At 46.1% G+C, this 25,373-nt stretch overlaps 1 long non-coding RNA gene and 4 other non-coding genes across 6 annotated transcripts; all 5 read left to right on the forward strand.

Annotated features, from left to right (window-relative positions):
- The first annotated feature begins 2,584 nt into the window (after positions 1-2,584).
- On the forward strand, positions 2,585-2,748 carry LOC137526256 (U1 spliceosomal RNA). The gene has a single exon (XR_011023096.1). It is a non-coding gene; the product is annotated as a U1 spliceosomal RNA (small nuclear RNA).
- Positions 2,749-4,888: 2,140 nt separating this feature from the next.
- LOC137525576 (uncharacterized) lies at positions 4,889-11,395 on the forward strand. 2 transcript variants are annotated; one of them, XR_011022940.1, is made up of 3 exons: positions 4,889-5,018; positions 6,343-6,427; positions 11,095-11,395. It is a non-coding gene; the product is annotated as an uncharacterized lncRNA (long non-coding RNA). The 2 variants fall into 2 exon arrangements; XR_011022939.1 differs by having other exon boundaries at positions 6,366-6,427.
- On the forward strand, positions 8,655-8,818 carry LOC137526255 (U1 spliceosomal RNA). Its single transcript, XR_011023095.1, has one exon. It is a non-coding gene; the product is annotated as a U1 spliceosomal RNA (small nuclear RNA).
- A 2,691-nt stretch (positions 11,396-14,086) lies between the features above and the next one.
- LOC137526250 (U1 spliceosomal RNA) lies at positions 14,087-14,250 on the forward strand. The gene has a single exon (XR_011023091.1). It is a non-coding gene; the product is annotated as a U1 spliceosomal RNA (small nuclear RNA).
- A 10,625-nt stretch (positions 14,251-24,875) lies between these two features.
- LOC137526251 (U1 spliceosomal RNA) lies at positions 24,876-25,039 on the forward strand. Its single transcript, XR_011023092.1, has one exon. It is a non-coding gene; the product is annotated as a U1 spliceosomal RNA (small nuclear RNA).
- Positions 25,040-25,373: the final 334 nt, after the last annotated feature.

Here is a 25,373-nt window from a genome sequence, read left to right on the forward strand (position 1 = left end):
ATCATTGCTGGTTAATAATAGCATTAAGATATAGGGAAGTGGAGTAAAGTACTGTGCTAGCCATTAAAAAAAGCAAGACATCTTGAATCAGGATAATGGCTAAGTTAGAAGAAAAGGAGTAAGCTTTCCACTATGAAGCCTTCCTCAGATTCCTGTATACTGACATCATTTAGAGCAGTGTTTTCCAAGATTTGATTGGTTTGTACGCCTTTTAAAACCCTGTACTCGCCAAGTACCCCCAGCACAGTAAATATTATCACAAGCACCTCTTGACAAATATATATTTAATTGTAGTACATGTTCATTGGTTGTAAACCATTTCCAAGCATTTACTATAGCTTTTAATTAGCTGAAACACTAATTTGGTGTTTTAATTAAGATTTTTCATATTCTAAAACTCTAAATTTGTTATTCTTGGTTAAGTATATCAAGGCCGAGTACCCCCTGGAACCCTCAGAAGTACCCCCTGGGGTACGGGTACCACACAGTGAGAACCTCAGATATAGAACCCACAGCTTATATACACTGGACATTTGTCACTGTCCACCTGACAAGTTTCTTCTGGGTCATATTTCAGTTCCAGAATGTCCAGTGTATTTAAGCTGTGTGTTCCAAACCATGTCAAGTCTACAGAATTTAAGTCTGAGGAAGGTTCTTGGTGCTTCAGTAGACTGGATTCACAGTAATAACCAGTGGCATAGCAATAGGGTGTGCAGAGGTAGCCACCGCATCGGGGCCCCGAAGGGTCCACCCTCTATCACAGTATTAGCTCTCTATTGGTCCTGTGCTTGTAATAATCACTTCTATAGATGCTTTGAATAGTAGTAATCCTTAACACACTATTCTTCATCCCTTTCTTGCACCTCTGACACTGTTGTTGTCCTCGGCAGGTTTTGGTGCACCGTATCAACTGTTATGTGAAGAGTGCTTTGGGGGGCTCCATGTAAAACTTGCACCGCACCCATAGCTCCTTAGCTACGCCACTGGTAATAACACACGTGCTATGAGTGTGAACTGCAATGGGGACTGAACATAAAAGCCTTCATATAGCGAGGTGGAATAATGTGATCAGTTACAATGCAGTACTGTGAACAGGCTCATCGGATATTGACCGTGAGATGGTAAGCAGAATTATTCCGCAACACAACTGATGCAAGGTCAACTACACTAATTTATTTCCATTAATAACAAAGACTGCATTATTACTCATTTACTGCATTTGTCTATTATGTAAATTTTTGCAACTTTATTAAACCCTCCTCCCCAACACACACATTTCAGTTTCAATACAAAAAGCAGGATTTCTGACACTGGTACTGATTTTGTTTAAGTTTTAGTTACGCCATCATATTTTCTATTACAGACAGTCCCCTATTTACAAACAACTCCAGTTACAACATTTCAGAGATACAAAGTTGGCTTCATGTACAAAATATACCGTATTTGTATAAACTGTTATAAGTAGTTTAAAACACTTAAAAAGCACATTCAAAACAACCAGAAAACAGTGTATACTGTATGTCCAAATTCAGAGTTGTCTGAAAGTAAATCATTTATCTTCATCATGTTTAACCTCCTTAGCGGTAACCCCGTGCTGGACACGGGGTATGCCGCCGGAGGGTACCGCTCAGGCCCTGCTGGGCCGATTTTCATAAAAACCCCGTGCGCTGCCTGGCCAATCAGTGCCAGGCAGCGCTGAGGGGTGGTTCGGGACTCCCAATGACGTCCCGACGTCGCTGACGTCGGTGACGTCATCCCGCCCCGTCGCCATGGCGATGGGGGGAAGCCCTCCAGCAAATCCCGTTCTTTGAACGGGATTTCCTGATCGGAGATCGCCGAAGGCGATCGAAGCGGGCGGGGGGATGCTCATGGGCTCACTACATGAGTTGACAGAGTCGACCCCCGGCAACCTGTACTGTTCTTCGCCTTCCCGCCGTCATACGCAGGCGCAGTACGGGGTCTGGAGCACACTTGAGGAGTGGTGAGGGCACAGGACGGCTGCAGGGGGCTTAGGGAAGCCCCAGGTAAGTAAAACTTTTTTTTTTTTGCCCAGGATTAAGGTTCACTTTAAATTGTCTTCCAGTGGATCATCTGAAGTGTGCCATTCTTTTCTACAAATTGTAGGCATACGTAGCATATACATTGTATGGAAAGTCACGCCAGATGGGATTTTGTTTCCTGCTACTGCAACAGAGAGGACTATAGCATAATGTGAGCCATAGGTGGTGGGCAAGTATGCACAGCTGCAGTAAGAGGCTTGCTATGAAGGCAGCAGCCCTTCCCATTGTTATAGAGCTCAGTCTTTTGTCCATAACAGGAGTCGGGGGCGGGAGATTGACTGACGTCAAGTTATTCAAATATCCTCGTTGCCCCAGTGCACTCTGGGAAACTGACATATTCACACAGACTTGATGTTTAGATCTAATTCTTACTAATGTTCAGTGCAGCAGAGTATGCTGCATTACGGGTATGTGGACTGTGTGAAAGTACAATCCAGATAAAATGGTTTTTAACCAGTTAAAGTCTCCCTCTGTTAAGTAGAGTGTGTCCTAACCAGCGACCTCCCTCAGTGTGCCAACAACTCATACTTACCTGGCAGGGGAGACACCATGATCACGAAGGTGGTTCTCCCAGGGTGAGGCTCATCCATTGCACTCCGGGTGGGTTGACCCCTGCGATTTCCCCAAACGCGGGAAACTCGACTGCATAATTTGTGGTAGTGGGAGACTGCGTTCGCGCTTTCCCCTGATCATTGCTGGTTAATAATAGCATTAAGATATAGGGAAGTGGAGTAAAGTACTGTGCTAGCCATTAAAAAAAGCAAGACATCTTGAATCAGGATAATGGCTAAGTTAGAAGAAAAGGAGTAAGCTTTCCACTATGAAGCCTTCCTCAGACTTGATTCCTGTATACTGACATCATTTAGATCTGTGTTTCTCAAGATTGTATTGGTTTGTACCCCTTTTAAAACCCTGTACTCGCCAAGTACCCCCAGCACAGTAAATATTATCACAAGCACCTCTTGACAAATATATATTTAATTGTAGTACATGATCATTGGTTGTAAACCATTTCCAAGCATTTACTATAGCTTTTAATTAGCTGAAACACTAATTTGGTGTTGTTTTAAATAAGATTTATCCTTTTCTAAAACTCTGTTATTCTTGGTTAAGTATATCCAGCCCGAGTACCCCCTGGAACCCTCAGAAGTACCCCCTGGGGTTACGGGTACCACACGTATAGAACCCACAGCTTATATACACTGGACATTTGTCACTGTCCAGCTGTATGTCCAGTGTATTTAAGCTGTGTGTTCCAAACGATGTCAGTCTACAGAATTTAAGTCTGAGGAAGGTTCTTGGTGTTTCAGTAGACTGGATTCACAGTAATAACCAGTGGCAAAGCAATAGGGGGTGCAGAGGTAGCCACCACATCGGGCCCTTGGGCCAGAGGGGTCCCGAAGGGTCCACCCTCTATCACACTATTAGCTCTCTATTGGTCCTGTGGTTGTAATAATCACTTCTACAGATGCTTTGAATAGTAGTAATCTTTAACACGCTGTTCCTCATCCCTTTCTTGCACCTCTGACACTGTTGTTGTCCTCGGCAGGTTTTGGTGCGCCGTATCAACTGTTATGTATAGAGTGCATTGGGGGGCCCCATGTAAAACTTGCACCGGGCCCATAGCTCCTTAGCTACGCCACTGGTAATAACACATGTGCTATGCGTGTGAACTGAAATGGGGACTGAACATAAAAGCCTTCATATGGCGAGGTAGCAAGGGTAAGGTAGTAAATGACCTTACCCTTGCTAAAGCTGAAGGAAAATACTCCATCCTGCTACTGCTTGACCTTTCCTCGGCATTTGATACAGTTGACCATCCCCTCCTCCTTCAATCCCTACAGTCCTTAGGGATTTGTGACAACACCATTGCCTGGATCTCCTCATACATCTCTAATCGCCACTTCACCACCTCATTTAATGGTTTCTCCTCAACTCCCACACCCCTTTCCGTTGGAGTCCCCCAGGGCTCTGTTCTGGGCCCCCTACTGTTCTCAATTTACATCTCCTCTATTGGCAAAGTCATCTCCTCCCTGGGCTTCAAATACCACCTATATGCCGATGATACCCAAATCTATCTCCACACCCTCGATCTCTCCCCCTCCACTATGGACAAGGTCTCCTCCTGCCTATCAACCATCTCCTCCTGGATGTCAGCTAGGTTCCTGAAGCTTAATCTGGATAAAACTGTACTCATAATTTTCCCGCCCCGCTCTGCACCACCCTTCCCAGATTTTCACTTCACTATCAACAGCACCACCATCCGCCCTACCTCCCAGGCCCGCTCCCTGGGCGTCACCCTAGACTCTGCCCTCTCCTTCAGCCAACATATTCAAAATGTTACCAGAACCTGCAACTTCCACCTTCGAAAACATCTCCAAAATCCACCCCTTTCTGACCCCAGACACTACCAAGCTTCTCATCCATGGCCTCATCATCTCCCGCCTTGACTACTGCAATGCCGTACTCTCTGGCCTCTATATACACGAGGATGCACACCATATATGCAATTGCTACTAGCTATATTAGTCTAGGGTGCTGTGTAAAATATAACAAACTATATATATGAAAAAACACGCACACCATGTAGTTTCTAATGCAAATAGATATATTGAAAGACATAGGCTGACAAAGTGCAATCAAATACATGCAAAGAGGCACAATGGAAAATGTATATACAAACGTACACAACAGTAATCAGTAGACCTGATGGATACAGCATACAGGCAATAAATTAAGTGCAAACAAGATGCACACTAAAAAGCAGAAATCGAATAACAAACTGTTGTAACTGCTGACAGTAGGCGGTACTAACTGGTACTGGTATCTGAAGCAAATGGATAACAAACAGTCCAATGCAAATGCAATATACACAGAGTGAGGAAGCAAGGTACAAAACACCGCTGCATTACCCAGACGCAGCGTTTCGGAAAGTTCCTTTGTCAATGGGACAGGCAGGTAAGCAACTGAAGCGGAGCGGCAGATCGGTGATGTCCTGTACTATCTGGCCTCCCCTTAAAATGCATTGAACCCCTTCAATCAGTCATGAATGCAGCAGCTAGACTCATCAGACTTTCCCACTACTATGCTTCCACTTCTCCCCTCTGCAAAGCCCTACAGTGGCTCCCTATCAGCTTCAGGATCAGTTTTAAGGTTTTGTGCCTTACCTACAAATCTGTGCACAAGACCTGCCCAACCTACATTTCTGAGCTCGTCAACAGATATATACCTGCCAGTCCCCTCCGGTCCTCCAATGATCTCCGCCTGACCTCCCCACGCATTTCTCATTCTAATGCACGCTTACAAGATTTCTCAAGAGCTGCCCCCGGAGCTAGTCTACTTTAGGGGACCCACCGCAAATCCCCATAGACACTTTCAGCTGGGCTGCAGAAACGGAACAAATGTCCGCTTTCACCTTGTTTAAACCCCCACAAGCCTTATACCCATGGATAGGTAAGCATATCCTCTAACGAATTGTGAGGTTTTCAGTCCAAAAAAAAGTTGAAATGGGCTGTGTAGGAGCCGCCGAACGGCCTTCATCTCGGTTCCGTCGGCCATCTTCATTCTGCTGTGCAGGTCCTTTCTTCCTCCTCATTGGAGGGTTTGTTAGCTGCTGACAGAAGCTGGCACGCCCCCACCAAACAATCCCCTCCAATGAGGAGGAAGAAACGACCTGCAGAGCAGAACCAAGATGGCTGACGGACCCGAAACTGCGGCCGTTCGGCGGCTCCTGTACAGTCAGTTACCACTTTTTTTGGACCGAAACCCGGCAAATTCGTTAGAGGACATGCTTAGCTACCAGAGGATATAAGGCTTGTGGAGGTTTAAACAAGCAAACGGAAGCCATTTGTTCCGTTTTGCAGCCCAGCTGAAACTGTCTATGGGGATTTGCGGTGGGTCCCCTAAAGTAGACTAGCTCCCTGCCCCCACCCTATGGAACTCCCTTCCACTCCCCCTCAGACTCACTCCTTCCTTCAACACCTTCAAGCAAGCCCTCAAAACACATTTCTTTAAAATAGCCTACCCCACATCTACCACACTCTAACTCTCTGTCAATCACCCTTTCCACAGTCCTACCTTGTTTTGCCAGGTCTCTGCAAACCGCATTTTATATCCTGTTTGTATGTATAACCTTGTGCTATGTTGTATAACCGTTTGCTACCTCTCTGTCTGTCACCCCTTGTTGCAATGTATGTATCCCTATTTATTGTCCAGCGCTGCGTAATATGTTGGCGCTTTATAAATACAATAAATAATAATAATAATAGAATAATGTGATCAGTTACAATGCAGTACTGTGAACAGGCTTATCGAATATTGACCGTGAGATGGCATGCAGAATTATTCCGCAACACAACTGATGCAAGGTGAGCTACACTAATTTATTTCCATTAATAACAAAGACTGCATTATTACTCATTTATTTGATTTGTCTATAATGTAAATTCTTGCAACTTTAAACCCTCCTCCCCAACACACACATCTCAGTTTCAATACAAAAAAAGCAGGATTTCAGACACTGGTACTGATCTTGTTTGTTAAGTTTTAGTTACGCCATCATATTTTCTATTACAGACAGTCCCCTATTTACAAACAACTCCAGTTACAACATTTCAGAGATACAAAGTTGGCTTCATGTACAAAATATACCGTATTTGTATAAACTGTTATAAGTAGTTTAAAACACTTTAAAAGCACATTCAAAACAACCAGAAAACATAGTTTATACTGTATGTCCAAATCCAGAGTTGTCTGAAAGTAAATCATTTATCTTCATCATGTTTAATACATGACTCAACGTACAAACAAATTCAATTTACAATCCATCTCCCAGAATGGAACCTGTCTGTAAGTAGGGGACAGTATTGTGTTTCTGTGAAGATTCTTAAAGATCAGAGGTGTCCAGCATTTCTGGGACTGCACTAAGCAAATATATATCTCACCAGTTTTAAATGCTGGTGAGTGTTAAAAGCAGCCGATTTTTAAATCTCCTAATTCAATCTTCACAGCACAGCCAGGCAATTATTAGCTCTTCCAGCAGTGTGAGAAAGAACTGGTTTGGATGACTTTTTCTCATACTGGCCCATATGCAATTCACTTTTTCACCTGAGTTTTCTCCCAGGTGATATTTTCACAACTTCTAAATAAAATGCCCTTTAAATCGCCAGCAAGCAAACAAATACTCAAAATTATTTTGACAGTACTTTTTCACCTACTTTATGGTACTTTTTCCATTGCAAAGTGCTAAAAAGTTATTTAAATTGAAGCTGAAAATGTTTCTCCTAGGAGAAAAAAACTCGGGAGAAAAAAAATTGCATATGGGCCACTGAGTTTTTTCTGCTCTATGCAGTTACAGGTTTTGGAAGCATGGAAGCAATTCTTTTTGGCAAGATGAGGGCAGATGAGTGAGAGACTAAAGAAATAGCCCCTTTGTTATCTAAAATGTTTTTCTCACTTTTCCTATTTTGTGTATAAAAAAGGTAAAAGTTTGAGAGATGTTTTGGTGAGGGCAGATATCAAGGATAAAACATGGGAAGGGGTGGGAAGGGTATCCCGTCTTTGTCCCGAGGAGGATGGGTACCTTCCCTTGTCTTAGCTGCCAGAACTGTCCGAGCCTCCTTAGAGGTGACCATGTCATCCACCCCATTAAAGGGAAAAAATGAATGGAAATTTTTTATGTGCCACATAGAGATGGCGCAAACAGTTCGCCAGTGGACAGTTCCCAGTGAATTTCCACTGTTCGCGTTCTTCGCCCCCTATACATCATCATGGAGCCAAATTTTGACCCCTTACCTCACAGTTTCACTTATCTGGGACTTCCCTAAGCCCCCTGCAGCCGTCCTGTGCCCTCCGCGCTCGTCAAGTGTGCTCTGGTCCCCACCACTGCTTAGTTTAGTTTTTGGCCAACAGAGTTGACCCCCGGCAACCTGTACTCTTCTTTGCCTTCCCGCCGTAATGCGCAGACGCAGTACGGGGACCGGAGCACACTTGAGGAGCGGCGAGGGCACAGGACGGCTGCAGAGGGCTTGGGGAAGCCCCAGGTAAAAACTTTTTTTTTTGCCAAGGGTTAAGGTTCACTTTAAATTGTCTTCCAGTGGATCAAGTGTGCCATTCTTTTCTAAAAATTGTAGGCATACGTAGCATATACATTGTTTGGAAAAGTCATGCAAGAGGGGATTTTGCTTTCTGCTACTGCAATAGAGAGGACTATAGCGTAATGTGAGGCATGGATGGCAGGCAAGTACACACAGCTGCAGTAAGAGGCTTGCTATGAAGGCAGCAGCAGCTCCCATTATTACAGAGTTCAGTCTTTTGTCCATAACAAGAGTCTGAGGCGGGAGCTTGACTGATGTCATGTTATTCAAATATCCTCGTTGCCCCAGTGCACTCTGGGAAAGTGACATATTCACACAGACTTGATGTTTAGATCTAATTCTTACTAATGTTCAGTGCAGCAGAGTATGCTGCTTTACAGGTATGTGGACTGTATGAAAGTACAATCCAGATAAAATGATCTTTTACCAGTTAAAAAGTCTCCCTCTGTTTAGTAGGGTGTGTCCTAACCAGCAACCTCCCTCAGTGTGCCAACAACTCATACTTACCTGGCAGGGGAGACACCATGATCATGAAGGTGGTTCTCCCAGGGTGAGGCTCATCCATTGCACTCCGGGTGGGTTGACCCCTGCGATTTCCCCAAATGCGGGAAACTCGACTGCATGATTTGTGGTAGTGGGGGACTGCGTTCGCGCTTTCCCCTGATCATTGCTGGTTAATAATAGCATTAAGAAATGGGGAAGTGGAGTATAGTACTCTGCTAGCCATTAGAAAAAGCAAGATGTTTTGAATCAGGATAATACCATATGACTACGTTAGAAGAAAAAGAGTAAGCCTGTGGCTATGAAGCCTTCCTCAAACTTGATTCCTGTATACTGACATCATTTAGAGCAGTGTTTCTCAAGATTTTATTGGTTTGTACCCTTTTTAACACCCTGTACTCGCCAAGTGCCCCCAGCATAGTAAACATTATCACAAGCACCTTGTAACGATCGGTGTAACACAGAGAGAATCTGATCATTGGTGATCTGCAATATCACCAAAAATGCAGATATATACCTGATTATTGATGATCTGCAGTATCACCGATAATCAGATATATCACTAACCTCTGGATACCTGAGTAATAGGAGTGTTTGGTGCAACAGTAATACTTTGAGGAGAATACCCGGGGAACAGGTATCAGGGCAGCAGGCAATACTGTCCTGGAGAACAAGTACCTTCCAGTAACCTGGGACTCTCCCGCAGGGAGGAGCCAGGCTAGGGGTAGGAAGGGCCAGAGCGTGAGTGACACCAAAGGCAGGATGCCACTGACTGATCTGTGAACTATCTCTTAAGTGAGAAGATAGTTCTCGAGGTCGGACAAGCCAGGTCGGCAACACACGGACAGACAAAGTACAAAGACAGGAGACTGATTCGGTAAACCTAAGGCACGCAAGGTTTGGCAACAGAGTATCAGATATTGCGAGGTACCGAATCAGTGATCAGAAGAGTGGTCAGGAAAGCAGAAAGTCATAACAGATAATAAACAATGCCTAGTCTTGGGTGTAAGCTCCGTGATAATCAGCACCCTGAAACTAGTCTGATATATATATATATATATATATATATATATATATATATATATATATATATATATATATATATATATATATATATATATATATATATATATATATATATATATATATATATATATATATATATATATATATATAACAGAATGGTAACACAAGTCCCTAGACTTAGGTGTGAGGTCCTTGATCATCAACACCCTGGAACTAGTCTGAGGTATAACAGAATGGTAATACAGATTCCTAGGCTTGGGTGTGAGGTCCGTGATCATCAACACCCTGGAACTAGTCTAAATAATACCAGAATAACAACACAGATTCTGACAAAAGGTCTGAGTGCTTCCACGTAGTGATCGCAACTGCAGACAACCCGTGAATGACCAGCACCCAGTATATATAGTACAGAGCTATCCAGCGCCTCCCCTAAGTGCTGGACCAATGGGAACTGGTTGCAACGTCAGCTGACCGGCTTGGTCAGCTGACTCGCTTCTGGCTGTCATAAAAGTTCTGCCTCTCAGCTCGCGCGCGTCCTTCAGAACCTGTGTGGACTATCAGTCCCAGCCACACCAGACATGTGTTGTGAACCACCCGCCGTGCTGGACGCGGAACCAGCCGCACCGCTATCAAAGCATGCGGCGGTTTCTCCGCGTCTAGCCATACTATCAGATGTAGGCCCACGCTTGCAAACCGCCGCGTTGGACGCGGAATCAGCCGCCTTGTTCTGAGCACACGCGGCGGCTTTTCCGCGTTTTCTCACACACCTCTTGACAAATATATATTTAATTGTAGTACATGATCATTGGTTGTAAACCATTTCCAAGCATTTACTATAGCTTTTAATTAGCTGAAACACTAAATTGGTGTGGTTTCAAATAAGATTGATCATTTTCTAAAACTCTAAATTTGTTATTCTTGGTTAAGTATATCAAGCCCGAGTACTCCCTGGAACCCTCAGAAGTACCCCCTGGGGTACGGGTACCACACGCTGAGAACCTAGGATATAGAACCCACAGCTGATATACACTGGACATTTGTCACTGCCCAGCTGTGCAAGTTTCCTTTGGGTCTTTTTTTTTTCAGTTTCAGAATGTCCTGTGTATTTAAGCTGTGTGTTCCAAACTATGTCAGTCTACAGGATTTAAGTCTGAGGAAGGTTCTTGGTGCTTCAGTAGACTGGATTCACAGTAATAACCAGTGGCATAGCAATAGGGGGTGCAGAGGTAGCCACCGCATCGGGGCCCTTGGGCCAGAGGGGCCCCGAAGGGTCCACCCTCTATCACAGTATTAGCTCTCTATTGGTCCTGTGTTGATAATCACTTCTATAGATGCTTTGAATAGTAGTAATCCTTAACACACTGTTCCTCATCCCTTTATTGCACCTCTGACACTGTTGTTGTCCTCGGCAGGTTTTGGTGCGCCATATCAACTGTTATGTATAAAGTGCTTGGGGGGCTCCATGTAAAACTTGCACCGGGCCCATAGCCCCTTAGCTACGCCACTGGTAATAACACACGTGCCATGAGTGTGAACTGCAATGGGGACTGAACATAAAAGCCTTCGTATAGCGAGGTGGAATAATGTGATCAGTTACACTGCAGTACTGTGAACAGGCTCATCGAATATTGACCGTGAGATGGCATGCAGAATTATTCCGCAACACAACTGATGCAAGGTGAACTACACTAATTTATTTCCATTAATAACAAAGACTGCATTATTACTCATTTACTTGATTTGTGTATTACGTAAATTTTTGCAACTTTATTAAACCCTCCTCCCCAACACACACATCTCATTTTCAATACAAAAAAAGCAGGATTTCTGACACTGGTACTGATTTTGTTTGTTAAGTTTTAGTTACGCCATCATATTTTCTATTACAGACAGTCCCATATTTACAAACAACTCCAGTTACAACATTTCAGAGATACAAAGTTGTCTTCATGTACAAAATATACCGTATTTATATAAACTGTTATAAGTAGTTTAAAACACTTTAAAAGCACATTCAAAACAACCAGAAAACAGTTTATACTGTATGTCCAAATCTAGAGTTGTCCAAAAGTAAATTTTATCCTCGTTTCATCGTGTTTAATACATGACTCAACGTACAAACAAATTCAATTTACAATCCATCTTTCAGAATGGAACCTGTCTGTAAGTAGGGGACAGTACTGTGTTCCTGTGAATATTCTCAAAGATCAGAGGTGTTCAGCATTTTGGGACTGCACTAAGCAAATATATATCTCACCAGTTTTAAATGCTGGTGAGTGTTAAAACCAGTCGATTTTTAAATCTCCTAATTCAATTTTCACAGCACAGCCAGGCAATTATTAGCTCTTCCAGCAGTGTGAGAAAGAACTGGTTTGGATGACTTTTTCTAATACTGGCCCATATGCAATTCACTTTTTCACCTAGGTGATATTTTCACAACTTGTAAATAAAATGCCTTTTAAATCGCCAGCAAGCAAACAAATACCCAAAATAATGTTGACAGCACTTTTTCACCTACTTTTTGGTACTTTTTCCATTGCAAAGTGCTAAAAAGTTATTTGAATTGAAGCTGAAATTTTTTCTCCTAGGAGAAAACTCAGGAGAAAAAAAATTGCATATGGGCCACTGAGTTTTTTCCTCTCTACAGTTACAGGTTTTGGCATGGAAGCAATTCTAGTTGGCAAAATGAGGGCAGATGAGTGAGAGACTAAAGAAATAGCCCCTTTGTTATCTAAAATATTTTTCTCACTTTTCCTCTTTTGGCTATCATTCATAAAGCATTTCCGCATGCGGAAATGCTTAATACCGCTGACTTTACCGAACACTCAGCAAAGTCCCAATTCATAAAGGCTCTTTCCGCATGAAAAGCTGACATTACCGTGAAGAGCGATACATTTCCGCCTTGCGCGGAGTTTTTCTAGATTAATCTAGAAAAAGTAACAAACACGTCCATTCATAAAGATTAGAGCAAGCGGTATGCGGACGGAAAATACCGCTTGCTCAACAGTAGCGATAGGCGGGCGGATTACGTGTAAATGAATGGGACGGACCTCCCAAGCAGCATCAGACAGAGGAGTGCACGGAGGGAATCGGGCAGCTTTTATGTTTCCGCATGTCTTCCGCCACGCTACCGCCAGCTTCCTCCAGAAAACCTCCGCACTTGTATCGCAACAGGCAACTTTTTTATGAATGACCACCCAGAAGTCTTAAGCACCGCTTGCGGAGAAGAACGGTGTTTTCCCGCACTACCGACTGCACCTTTATGAATGATAGCCTTTGTGTATAAAAAAAAAGGTAAAAGTTTAAGAGAGATTTTGGTGAGGGCAGATATCAAGGATAAAACATGGGAAGGGGTGGGAAGGGTATCCCGTCTTTGTCCCAAGGAGGATGGGTACCTTTCCTTGTCTTAGCTGCCAGAACTGTCCGAGCCTCCTTAGAGGTGACCATGTCATCCACCCCATTACAGGGAAAATATTAATGGAAATTTTTTATGTGCCACTTAGAGATGGCCCGAGCGGTTCGCCAGCGGACAGTTCCCGGTGAATTTACGCTGTTCGCGTTGTCCGCCCCCTAGACATCATCATGGAGCCAAGTTTTGATGCCTTACCTCACAGTTTCACTTACCTGGGGCTTCCCCAAGCCCCCTGCAGCCGTCCTGTGCCCTCGCTGCTTCTCAAGTGTGTTCCGGTCCCTGCCACTGCTTAGTTTAGTTTTCAGCCAACAGAGTTGACCCCCGGCAACCTGTACTGTTCTTTGCCTTCCAGCCGTAATGCGCAGACGCAGTACGGGGACGGGGCACACTTGAGGAGCGGCGAGGTCACAGGACAGCTGCAGAGGGCTTGGGGAAGCCCCAGGTAAAACTTTTTTTTGCCCAGGGTTAAGGTTCACTTTAAATTGTCTTCCAGTGGATCAAGTGTGCCATTCTTTTCTAAAAATTGTAGGCATACGTATCATATACATTGTTTGGAAAAGTCATGCAAGATGGGATTTTGCTTTCTGCTACTGCAACAGAGAGGACTATAGCGTAATGTGAGGCATGGAAGGCTGGCAAGTACACACAGCTGCAGTAAGAGGCTTGGTATGAAGGCAGCAGCAGCTCCCATTGTTACAGAGCACAGTCTTTTGTCCATAACAGGAGTCTGAGGCGGGAGCTTGACTGACGTCATGTTATTCAAATATCCTCGTTGCCCCAGTGCACTCTGGGAAACTGACATATTCACACAGACTTGATGTTTAGATCTAATTCTTACTAATGTTCAGTGCAGCAGAGTATGCTGCTTTACGGGTATGTGGACTGTGTGAAAGTACAATCCAGATAAAATGCTCTTTTACCAATTATAAAGTCTCCCTCTGTTCAGTAGTGTGTGCCCTAACCAGCGACCTCCCTCAGTGTGCCAACAACTCATACTTACCTGGCAGGGGAGACACCATGATCACGAAGGTGGTTCTCCCAGGGTGAGGCTCATCCATTGCACTCCGGGTGGGTTGACCCCTGCGATTTCCCCAAATGCGGGAAACTCGACTGCATAATTTGTGGTAGTGGGGGACTGCGTTCGCGCTTTCCCCTGATCATTGCTGGTTAATAATAGCATTAAAATATAGGGAAGTGGAGTATAGTACTGTGCTAGCCATTAGAAAAAGCAAGACGTTTTGAATCAGGATAATACTAGTGGTGCTCAAATACCCCTTTTTAAAATTCGAGTTTGGTCGAATTCGAATAGTAAATTATTCGAGGTCAGTCGAATATTCGAGTCGAATAATTTTTACTATTCGATTCGACCTCGGACTTCGAGCTCACTATTCGAGTCGGTATTCGAGCTCATTATTCGAGCTGACTATTCGAATTGGCCTTAAATAGCTTCCAACACTTGTTTTGAGGGTGAATGATGCAAGAAACATCTTTTTTTCCAAGTAACAACAGCAAGTGATTATGTGGGGATGTTCCTTTAAAAAAAAAAAGGTGAAAAGAGAAGTTGTGTCCAGAATTTTGTTCAGTACTGTATATACTTCTTCTTTATCTTCTATCTTCTTCTTCTATATCTTCTTCTTCTTCTATATTTTCTTCTTCTTCATCTTCTTCATCATCATCTTCTTCATCATCATCTTCTTCTTCTTCATCTTCTTCTGCATCTTCTTCTTCTTCATTTTCTTCTTCTTCATCTTCTTCTTCTTCTTCATCTTCTTCTTCTTCTTCTTCTTCTTCACAATTTCTCTTTTCAATTTTTTTTTCAGAAATGCAGCTATTTTTGAGCGTAACAAATAGCTGGTGGCGCACGCATGTTGGAAGCGCCATTGTATGTGCTCCCTGGCAGTGGAAACACACAGACAGCAGGAGGTAAATTCAGCAGCAGGAGGAGGAGGATGAGTGTGTGGCAGCAGGCAGTCAATGAGGCAGGCAGCGTGACATAATAACCCTGGTACCTAGCGGTGATACCAGGGCTGTAAATAAACACAACAGGAGGTCCCAGACAGCGGTCGTGCAGCCCACATCGTGTCCAATACACAACTGGGACAACACAGTTTTCAACCCGGGCACCTCAGAAAAATTAAACCTTTTTTTTTTTTTTTTTTTTTAATGGTTTTTTGGTTTTGTTTGTACAACCAATTACACAGATATATAGCTATTGTTTGACGTAATAGCTGGTGGCAGAGTGGCAGCAGAATGTAATTCTGCAATTTCTGTGTACCCTGGCAGTGGGAAACACAGACCGACAGCAGCAGCAGCAGGAGGAGGAATGGAGGAGTAATGTGAGCATCTATTGTTTGACGTAATAGCTGGTGGCAGTGTGGCAGCAGAAGGTAATTCTGTGTACCCTGGCAGTGGGAAACACAGACAGACAGCAGCAGCAGGAGGAATGGAGGAGTAGTGTGAGTGTGGCAGCAGGCAGTCAGCGTGACATAATAGCCCTGGTACCTAGCAGTGATACCAGGGCTGTAAATAAACACAACAGGAGGTCCCAGACAGCGGTCGTGCAGCCCACATCGTGTCCAATACACAACTGGGACAACACAGTTTTCAACCCGGGCACCTCAGAAAAATTAAACCTTTTTTTTTTTTTTTTTTTTTAATGGTTTTTTGGTTTTGTTTGTACAACCAATTACACAGATATATAGCTATTGTTTGACGTAATAGCTGGTGGCAGAGTGGCAGCAGAATGTAATTCTGTGTACCCTGGCAGTGGGAAACACAGACAGACAGCAGAAGGGCAGTACACAGCAGCCCACTGTAGGTGGAAAAATGTGTGGCTGCAGGCGACGTAATAGTCAAACTGAACCAGGCTGGCTTAGTGAGCAGGAGCCAGGAGGTGGTAAAGGGTGGTAAGGCACATTAACGATGGTTCTTAGCCAGTTCATGTCCCCCTCTCGCCGACAACAGGGGCCAGGAACTCGCCTTCCACCCACGCCTGGTTCATCTTGAGAAACGTCAGTCTGTCCACAGACTTGTGAGACAGACGTGAGCGTTTCTCGGTGACCACGCCACCAGCTGCACTGAAGCAGCGCTCGGACAGCACGCTGGAAGGGGGGCAGGACAGCACTTCCAGGGCGTACTGCGCCAGCTCGCTCCAGATCTCCAGGCGCTTGACCCAATACTCCATGGGATCAACAGGGGCATCGCTGTCAAGCCCGCTGTAGGACCCCATGTAGTCAGCCACCATGCGGGTCAGGCGCTGGCTGTGACCGGAGGAGGATTCTGCTGCATCATGCACCTCCTCTCTAGTCACTGCTGCCGGAGCCTCTACAGTCCTGTAGAGCTCGTGGCTGAGAGACAGCAGGTCTGTGGGGCGCTTGCTGCTGGATGCAGGCACCTGCTGCTGCCTCTGTGCTGGCTGCTGGACAGTGGGGGTGGAAGGCTGGGGGAAGGCTTCCTCCAAGCGCTCAACAAGGGCCTGCTGCAAGCTCCTTATTTGTTGCGCTGGGTCTCCTCCTGCAGGCGGCAGGAACTGGCTCAACTTCCCCTTGAGGCGTGGGTCCAACATCATGCTGATCCAGATGTCCTCCCTCTGCTTCATCTGGATCACCCTGGGGTCCTTGCGCAGGCACGCCAGCATGTGCGCTGCCATTGGGAAGAGGCGGGCCACGTGTGCTGGCACATCGACGGCAGTGCTGTCCTCCTCATCCTCCTCCTCTGCCGCCTCATCCTCTCTCCACCCCCGCACCAACTCAGCTGCGCTGTGCTGATCCCCCTCATCAGCAGCAAGGTCAGGGACCTCCACCAAGTCCTCCTCCTCCTCCCCCTCAGAGGTGGACTGTGCAGCTGCTTGCCGCTCCTGCTGGTCCAAGGCTGCCGCTCCCTGTTCCAGCAAAGCATCGAGGGCCCTGTTCAGCAGACAAACCAGGGGCACCCACTCGCAGACCATAGCATGGTCCCTGCTCACCATGTTAGTGGCCTGCAGAAAGGGAGCCAGCACTAAGCACACCTGCTGCATGTGCCTCCAGTCATCATCGGGGACGATGGACGGGATGTTGCTGGTCTTGTCCCTTCTCCGAGCGGCGGAAACAGTGGGCAGGGCAAGGTACTGGTGGACAGCGTGCTTCTGTTCAACCAGACGCTCCAACATCGCCAGGGTGGAGTTCCAGCGAGTCGGAACGTCAAGGATCAGCCGATGGCGTGGCAGCTCCAGCTCCTTTTGCACGTCTTCCAGGCTCGCACAGGCTGCAGCCGAGCGCCGGAAGTGACGCACAACGTTCCTTGCCGTTTCCAGCAGTTCGCCCATCCCCTGGTAGGTGCGCAAGAACTTTTGCACCACCAGGTTCAGCACGTGGGCAAGACAGGGGATGTGGGTCAGGTTTCCCCTGTCTATTGCGGCAACCAGATTGGCCCCATTGTCGGCCACCACCTCTCCGACTCTGAGGCCTCTGGGGGTCAGCCAAATCCTCTCCTGCTCCTGGAGTTTGGCCAACACATGGGTTGCCGTCAGCTTGGTCTTCCCAAGGCTGACCAAGTGCAGCAGCGCTTGGCAGTGGCGGGCCTTCACGCTGCTGCTGAGGCGGGGGGTTTGGCCAGGTGTGCCGGAGGATGGCAGAGGATCAGAGGAACCTGCTGCAGTTCCCCTGACCCTGCGGGGGGGCACCACCCACTGTGTTGCTGCTGCTGTGCCCGCTGCTGCTCTCCCATCCTCACCCCCTTCCACCAAGCTGACCCAGTGGACAGTGAAGGACAGGTAGCGGCCTGCCCCGAAGCGGCTGCTCCAGGAGTCCATGGTGACGTGGACCCTTTCACCAACCGCGTGCTCCAGCCCTCGCTCCACATTGGCCATCACAAAGCGGTGCAGTGCAGGAATGGCCTTCCGGGCGAAGAAGTGTCTGCTGGGGAGCTGCCAGTCTGGGGCTGCGCAAGCAAGCAGCGCACGCATGTCGCTCCCCTCCTGCACAAGCGTGTACGGCAGGAGTTGGGAGCACATGGCCCGTGCCAGCAAGCCGTTCAGCTGCCGCACGCGACGGCTGCTAGGAGGCAGAGCCCTAACCACCCCCTGGAAGGACTCGCTCAAAAGGCTCTGGCGTGGCCTTTTGCTGGCACGGGAATCAGCAGACACAGCAGAGGAGGCCACTGAGGACTGGCTGCCAGAACAGGCCTCAGTGTCGGCGGCAGGAGTTGCAGAGGGGGGAGGAGCAGTGCGTTTCCGCACTCCTGCTGGTGCTGCTGGAGGAGCAGGAGGGCGGGTGGCTGCTGTTGCTGCTGCTGCTGCTGCTGCTGAAGGCTGTGCAGTGATGGGTGTGGTGCCACTGCCAGCACCAGATGCCTTCAGCCTCTGGAACTCCTCATGCTGGTGGAAATGTTTCGCAGCAAGGTGGTTGATGAGTGAGCTGGTGCTGAACTTCAGGGGTCTGCACCTCTGCTCAACTTCCGCTGACAGTGGTTGCAAGTGGCGTACTTGCTGTACACTGTGGGCATGGTGAAAAAACTCCAGATTGGTGACAAAAACGACCCCCTACGGCATGGAACCGCTGCTGCCTGTCTCCCTGTGGTGGTTGGGGGGGGGGCTTGGGTGCGGCTGGTGGTGGTACTGGCAGATGCTGCTGCTGCTGAGCCTGAGACACCAGCAGGCTGGGGGACCTGCCTACTGCTGCCAATGCTTGCAATGATGCGCCTCCTTGCAAGGCCCACAAGCGCATCCTCCTCCTCCTCAGAGCTGCTGATGACGACATCCCCTGGAGCTGGTGGCACCCAGTCTCTGTCTGTCACCGTGTCATCATCATCCTCCCCCTCCTGAAACATGTCCTGCTGGGATGATGACCCCCCAAACTCCTCTCCTGATGCATGGATGGGCTGCTTGACTGTCGCCACAGTCTTGCTGTCCAATCCCTCATCCCCCAAAGTGCCCATCAGCATCTCCTCCTCAAGATCGCCAACAACAGCAGACAATTTACTCATGATGCCTGGGGTCAAAAGACTGCTGAATGACAGGTCGGCGAGTGACGGTGAACTGGCCTCCTCCCCAGGCCCTGCTGGGCGGCTGCTGCGAACAGGGGTGGTGGTGGTGGTGGTGGTGAGGGTGGAGGCCTTGGATGCAGAGCTGATGGCGGGCTGCTCATCCTCCGTCATCAGTTGCACCACAGTGTCTGCATCCTTTTCCTCAATGGGACGTTTCCGACCCGGCTGGAGGAAAGTCGGAGCAGGTGCTACACGCTGCTGCTGCTGCGTCTCTGCAGCGTGAGTTGCAGATGCTCCTGCTGGGCGGCGCCCAAGGCGTCCACGGCCAGTGGCTATGGGAGGAATGTTAGCCACTGACGCTGCTGCTGCTGCGGAACTGTGCATGGTGGCGCGCCCGCGCCCGCGGCTTGCCACAATGCTGCTCCCTCTCCTCCTGATTCCCTTGCTGCCCTTCCCCTTGCCCAAACCGCGCTGGCTGCCACTTCCAGACATCTTCGATGTTTTGGGCGTAAACACAAAAGTTTTTGAAAAGGGCGGGTGAAAAGAGGGGTACTTTAATGGAGTGGGTTGGTGGGTGAGGTGACTGAGTGAGTGTCCCGACTCCCTAGTACAGTAAGTAAGTAGTAACAGTCAAGAAGTACAACTAGCAGTTACAATAATCAGTAGTAATCACAAGGAAATAGAGTGTGTGTACACTACAGACAGTGAGTTCACGCACGCGCAAACACGCGCAGGAGCTGGCCTATGAACAGAGAGTGAGTGAGTGTCCCTAGTACAGTAAGTAAGTAGTAACAGTCAGGAAGTACAACTAGAAGTTACAATAATCAGTAGTAATCACAAGGAAATAGAGTGTGTGTACACTACAGACAGTGAGTGCACGCACGCGCACACACGTGCAGGAGCTAGCCTATGAACAGTGACTGAGTGAGTGTCCCTACTACAGTAAGTAAGTAGTAACTGTCAGGAAGTAGAATTTACAATAATCAATCAGTAATCAGAAGGAAATAGAGTGTGTGTACAGTACACAGACAGTGAGTGCACACACACACGCAGGAGCTAGTAGCCTATGAACAGTGACAGTGAGTGTCCTAGTACAGTTACAGTATATAACTATTCAGAAGGAAATAGAGTGTGTGTACTACACAGACAGTGAGTGCAAGCACACGCAGGAGCTAGCCTATGAACAGTGACAGTCAGTGAGTGTCCTAGTACAGTTACAGTATATAACTATTCAGAAGGAAATAGAGTGTGTGTACACAGACAGTGAGTGCAAGCACACGCAGGAGCTAGCCTATGAACAGTAACAGTCAGTGAGTGTCCTAGTACAGTTACAGTATATAACTACAATACAAAATACAATCACTAAGTAGTAGAGGACAGCAGAAATACTGTCTAATACTATATATATCTAATACTGTCTAAATACTAATGAGAAATAAACTAACAGAGGACAGGAGGACAGCTGCCCACACAGGCAAGGCCCTGAGGCCTAAAGCTGTAAGCCTGCAGCAGCTGTCTGAGTCTCTCTCTATGTAACACAAAATCTACTAACTAAAATACAATGTCTATCTAACTAACAACAATATAGGTGTGTATAGGAGGTGTATGTGAGCAAAAACGCTAGGTAAATGACCACAATAGAGCTCTTGCTAAGCCAAAGCACAAAGGAGCAACTCTCTCTCTATGCAAGTCTCAGGCAAGGACGGAGAAACGGAACATGGCGGCCGCTATTTATAGGGTAGGGGCTGGCCAGGGTCCCCCTCTGTGATTGGCTGCCGTCAGAGGGCCTGGGAGCCCTCTGATTGGCTCTAAGGACATCAATCTGGGCTATGACGCTATTCGAGCTCTGTATTCGAGCTCGAATAGCGCCGTTTGCTCGAATAGCTCGAATAGTGAATGGGCTATTCGCGTTTACTCGAATAGCCCATTCGAATAGCTGCAGCTATTCGGAGCTCGAATACCGAGCTCGAATAGCTGAAAAAGAGCTCAAATATTCGAGCTACTCGAATATTCGAGCTCTGCTGAGCACCACTGGATAATACCATATAATGGCTACGTTAGCAGAAAAGGAGTAAGCTTGTGGCTATGAAGCCTTCCTCAGACTTGATTCCTGTATACTGACATCATTTAGAGCAGTGTTTCAAGATTTTATTGGTTTGTACCCCTTTTAAAACCCTGTACTCGCCAAGTACCCCCAGCATAGTAAACATTATCACAAGCACCTCTTGACAAATATATATTTAATTGTAGTACATGATCATTGGTTGTAAACCATTTTCAGGCATTTACTATAGCTTTTAATTAGCTGAAACACTAATTTGGTGTGGTTTTAAATAAGATTCATCATTTTCTAAAACTCTAAATTTGTTATTCTTGGTTAAGTATATCAAGCCCGAGTACCCCCTGGAACCATCAGAAGTACCCCCTGGGGTACGGCTACCACACGCTGAGAACCTAGGATATAGAACCCACAGCTGATATACACTGGACATTTGTCACTGTCCAGCTGAATGTCCAGTGTATTTAAGCTGTGTGTTCCAAGCTGTGTCAGTCTACAGGATTTAAGTCTGAGGAAGGTTCTTTGTGCTTCAGTAGACTGGATTCACAGTAATAACCAGTGGCATAGCAATAGGTGGTGCAGAGGTAGCCACCACATCGGGGCCCTTGGGCCAGAGGGGCCCCGAAGGGTCTACCCTCTATCACAGTATTAGCTCTCTATTGGTCCTGTGTTGGTAATCACTTCTATAGATGCTTTGAATAGTAGTAATCCTTAACACACTGTTCCTCATCCCTTTCTTGCACCTCTGACACTGTTGTTGTCCTCGGCAGGTTTTGGTGCGCCGTATCAACTGTTATGTATAAAGTGCTTGGGGGGCCCCATGTAAAACTTGCACTGGGCCCATAGCCCCTTAGCTACGCCACTGGTAATAACACACGTGCTATGAGTGTGAACTGCAATGGGGACTGAACATAAAAGCCTTCATATAGTGAGGTAGAATAATGTGATCAGTACAGTGGAGTACTGTGAACAGGCTCATCGGACATTGACCGTGAGATGGCATGCAGAATTATTCCGCAACACAACTGATGCAATGTGAACTACACTAATTTATTTCCATTAATAACAAAGACTGCATTATTACTCATTTACTTCATTTGTGTATTACGTAAATTGTTGCAACTTTATTAAATCCTCCTCCCCAACACACACATCTCATTTTCAATACAAAAAAGCAGGATTTCTGACACTGGTACTGATTTTGTTTAAGTTTTAGTTACGCCATCATATTTTCTATTACAGACAGTCCCCTATTTACAAACAACTCCAGTTACAACATTTCAGAGATACAAAGTTGGCTTCATGTACAAAATATACCGTATTTGTATAAACTGTTTATAAGTAGTTTAAAACACTTTAAAAGCACATTCAAAACAACCAGAAAACATAGTTTATACTGTATGTCCAAATCCAGAGTTGTCCAAAAGTAAATCTTTTATCCACGTTTCATCATGTTTAATACATGACTCAACGTACAAACAAATTCAATTTACAATCCATCTCCCAGAGTGGAACCTGTTTGTAAGTAGGGGACAGTACTGTGTTCCTGTGAATATTCTCAAAGATCAGAGGTGTTCAGCATTTTGAGACGGCACTAAGCAAATATATATCTCACCAGTTTTAAATGCTGGTGAGTGTTAAAACCAGTCGGTTTTTAAATCTCCTAATTCAATTTTCACAGCACAGCCAGGCAATTATTAGCTCTTCCAGCAGTGTGAGAAAGAACTGGTTTGGATGACTTTTTCTAATACTGGCCCATATGCAATTCACTTTTTTACCCAGGTGATATTTTCACAACTTGTAAATAAAATGCCTTTTAAATCGCCAGCAAGCAAACAAATACCCAAAATAATGTTGACAGTACTTTTTCACCTACTTTTTGGTACTTTTTCCATTGCAAAGTGCTAAAAAGTTATTTGAATTGAAGCTGAAATTTTTTCTCCTAGGAGAAAACTCAGGAGAAAAAAAATTGCGTATGGCCACTGAGTTTTTTCCTCTCTACAGTTACAGGTTTTGGCATGGAAGCAATTCTATTTGGCAAAATGAGGGCAGATGAGTGAGAGACTAAAGAAATAGCCCCTTTGTTATCTAAAATATTTTTCTCACTTTTCCTCTTTTGGCTATCATTCATAAAGCATTTCCGCATGCGGAAATGCTTAATACCGCTGACTTTACCGAACACTCAGCAAAGTCCCAATTCATAAAGGCTCTTTCCGCATGAAAAGCTGACATTACCGTGAAGAGCGATACATTTCCGCCTTGTGCGGAGTTTTTCTAGATTAATCTAGAAAAAGTAACAAACACATCCATTCATAAAGATTAGAGCAAGCGGTATGCGGACGGAAAATACCGCTTGCTCAACAGTAGCGATAGGCGGGCGGATTACGTGTAAATGAATGGGACGGACCTCCCAAGCAGCATCAGACAGAGGAGTGCACGGAGGGAATCGGGCAGCTTTTATGTTTCCGCATGTCTTCCGCCACGCTACCGCCAGCTTCCTCCAGAAAACCTCCGCACTTGTATCGCAACAGGCAACTTTTTTATGAATGACCACCCAGAAGTCTTAAGCACCGCTTGCGGAGAAGAACGGTGTTTTCCCGCACTACCGACTGCACCTTTATGAATGATAGCCTTTGTGTATAAAAAAAAGGTAAAAGTTTAAGAGAGATTTTGGTGAGGGCAGATATCAAGGATAAAACATGGGAAGGGGTGGGAAGGGTATCCCGTCTTTGTCCCAAGGAGGATGGGTACCTTTCCTTGTCTTAGCTGCCAGAACTGTCCGAGCCTCCTTAGAGGTGACCATGTCATCCACCCCATTACAGGGAAAATATTAATGGAAATTTTTTATGTGCCACTTAGAGATGGCCCGAGCGGTTCGCCAGCGGACAGTTCCCGGTGAATTTACGCTGTTCGCGTTGTCCGCCCCCTATACATCATCATGGAGCCAAGTTTTGATGCCTTACCTCACAGTTTCACTTACCTGGGGCTTCCCCAAGCCCCCTGCAGCCGTCCTGTGCCCTCGCTGCTTCTCAAGTGTGTTCCGGTCCCTGCCACTGCTTAGTTTAGTTTTCAGCCAACAGAGTTGACCCCCGGCAACCTGTACTGTTCTTTGCCTTCCAGCCGTAATGCGCAGACGCAGTACGGGGACCGGGGCACACTTGAGGAGCGGCGAGGTCACAGGACAGCTGCAGAGGGCTTGGGGAAGCCCCAGGTAAAACTTTTTTTTGCCCAGGGTTAAGGTTCACTTTAAATTGTCTTCCAGTGGATCAAGTGTGCCATTCTTTTCTAAAAATTGTAGGCATACGTATCATATACATTGTTTGGAAAAGTCATGCAAGATGGGATTTTGCTTTCTGCTACTGCAACAGAGAGGACTATAGCGTAATGTGAGGCATGGAAGGCTGGCAAGTACACACAGCTGCAGTAAGAGGCTTGGTATGAAGGCAGCAGCAGCTCCCATTGTTACAGAGCACAGTCTTTTGTCCATAACAGGAGTCTGAGGCGGGAGCTTGACTGACGTCATGTTATTCAAATATCCTCGTTGCCCCAGTGCACTCTGGGAAACTGACATATTCACACAGACTTGATGTTTAGATCTAATTCTTACTAATGTTCAGTGCAGCAGAGTATGCTGCTTTACGGGTATGTGGACTGTGTGAAAGTACAATCCAGATAAAATGCTCTTTTACCAATTATAAAGTCTCCCTCTGTTGAGTAGGGTGTGTCCTAACCAGCGACCTCCCTCAGTGTGCCAACAACTCATACTTACCTGGCAGGGGAGACACCATGATCACGAAGGTGGTTCTCCCAGGGTGAGGCTCATCCATTGCACTCCGGGTGGGTTGACCCCTGCGATTTCCCCAAATGCGGGAAACTCGACTGCATAATTTGTGGTAGTGGGGGACTGCGTTCGCGCTTTCCCCTGATCATTGCTGGTTAATAATAGCATTAAAATATAGGGAAGTGGAGTATAGTACTGTGCTAGCCATTAGAAAAAGCAAGACGTTTTGAATCAGGATAATACTAGTGGTGCTCAAATACCCCTTTTTAAAATTCGAGTTTGGTCGAATTCGAATAGTAAATTATTCGAGGTCAGTCGAATATTCAAGTCGAATAATTTTTACTATTCGATTCGACCTCGGACTTCGAGCTCACTATTCGAGTCGGTATTCGAGCTCATTATTCGAGCTGACTATTCGAATTGGCCTTAAATAGCTTCCAACACTTGTTTTGAGGGTGAATGATGCAAGAAACATCTT

Source organism: Hyperolius riggenbachi, chromosome 7 (genome assembly GCF_040937935.1).
Source record: "Hyperolius riggenbachi isolate aHypRig1 chromosome 7, aHypRig1.pri, whole genome shotgun sequence".
Classification (NCBI taxonomy): domain Eukaryota; kingdom Metazoa; phylum Chordata; class Amphibia; order Anura; family Hyperoliidae; genus Hyperolius; species Hyperolius riggenbachi.